Source organism: Fulmarus glacialis, unplaced genomic scaffold, assembly GCF_000690835.1.
Source record: "Fulmarus glacialis isolate BGI_N327 unplaced genomic scaffold, ASM69083v1 scaffold20550, whole genome shotgun sequence".
In the NCBI taxonomy this organism is placed as follows: domain Eukaryota; kingdom Metazoa; phylum Chordata; class Aves; order Procellariiformes; family Procellariidae; genus Fulmarus; species Fulmarus glacialis.
In genome coordinates this window covers 21109-21939 of record NW_009187396.1, presented here as the reverse complement: position 1 = coordinate 21939, position 831 = coordinate 21109, and positions in this window count along the sequence as shown.

The window sequence follows — 831 nt, the reverse complement described above, 5'->3', positions numbered from 1 at the left end:
GTCATTGTTTGATGGAGATTTAATGGCGCATTATGAAATGAAAGTCGCGGAGGCCTGCATGGCTATAGTCTTTGCTTTCACTGCGTGTTAACCATTGGGTGAGTAATTGAATGCTCATCCGTGTGTGATTGTCTGTGCTGTCGCAAGCCCATTATCAGCATTAGCGTGCTGAAGTCACCCAGTCTCCATAATGATGCTGTATGTGGCCACTGCAAGAAGTGCTGCTCTTTGTCCTTGTCCCAAGACTCCAGCCAGCAGTTCCCGGTAGCTGTTGGAAAATATCAATTTATAGAATTATTACAATCCCTTTCTGTGCTAGTAAAGCTGTGCACTAGAATCCAAGCCCTGCCAAGAAATTTGCATGGCCAAGTGGCTGCCTTCTGGTCAGATGCTGTGGCTCTATTATTTTATTTTATTTTAATATGAGGGATGGGTGCAGCTGGATAAGCATTGCATACAGTGAGACTATAGAGAAAGAGCAGAGGAATAAAAAGCAGAGTACTTCAGGTGAGATCTCAGGTCCGTGGAAAAGTGGCATCTGGGGGCTTCATGGTGTATCATGATATCAGTAGGTACCTGGTTATCCATTTTCTTCAGGGTTTTCCGTGAAGCTCTGAGGGCTGTATCTGCTTTGCCACATGGTATTAGCAAAGGTGTGTAAATGGGTGAGCATACCTCATATCAACAGTGAAAACCAGTAGTGAAGACAAAATAAGGATGTGGTAGGGTGGGGCTGCCACGGGGAGAGGCAGCCTCTCCCTCCTCTGTGACCATAGGTTGTGCAGAAGGTGCCCTTGGGAGTTAAGAAAAACTTTTACTGACATTTTCCAT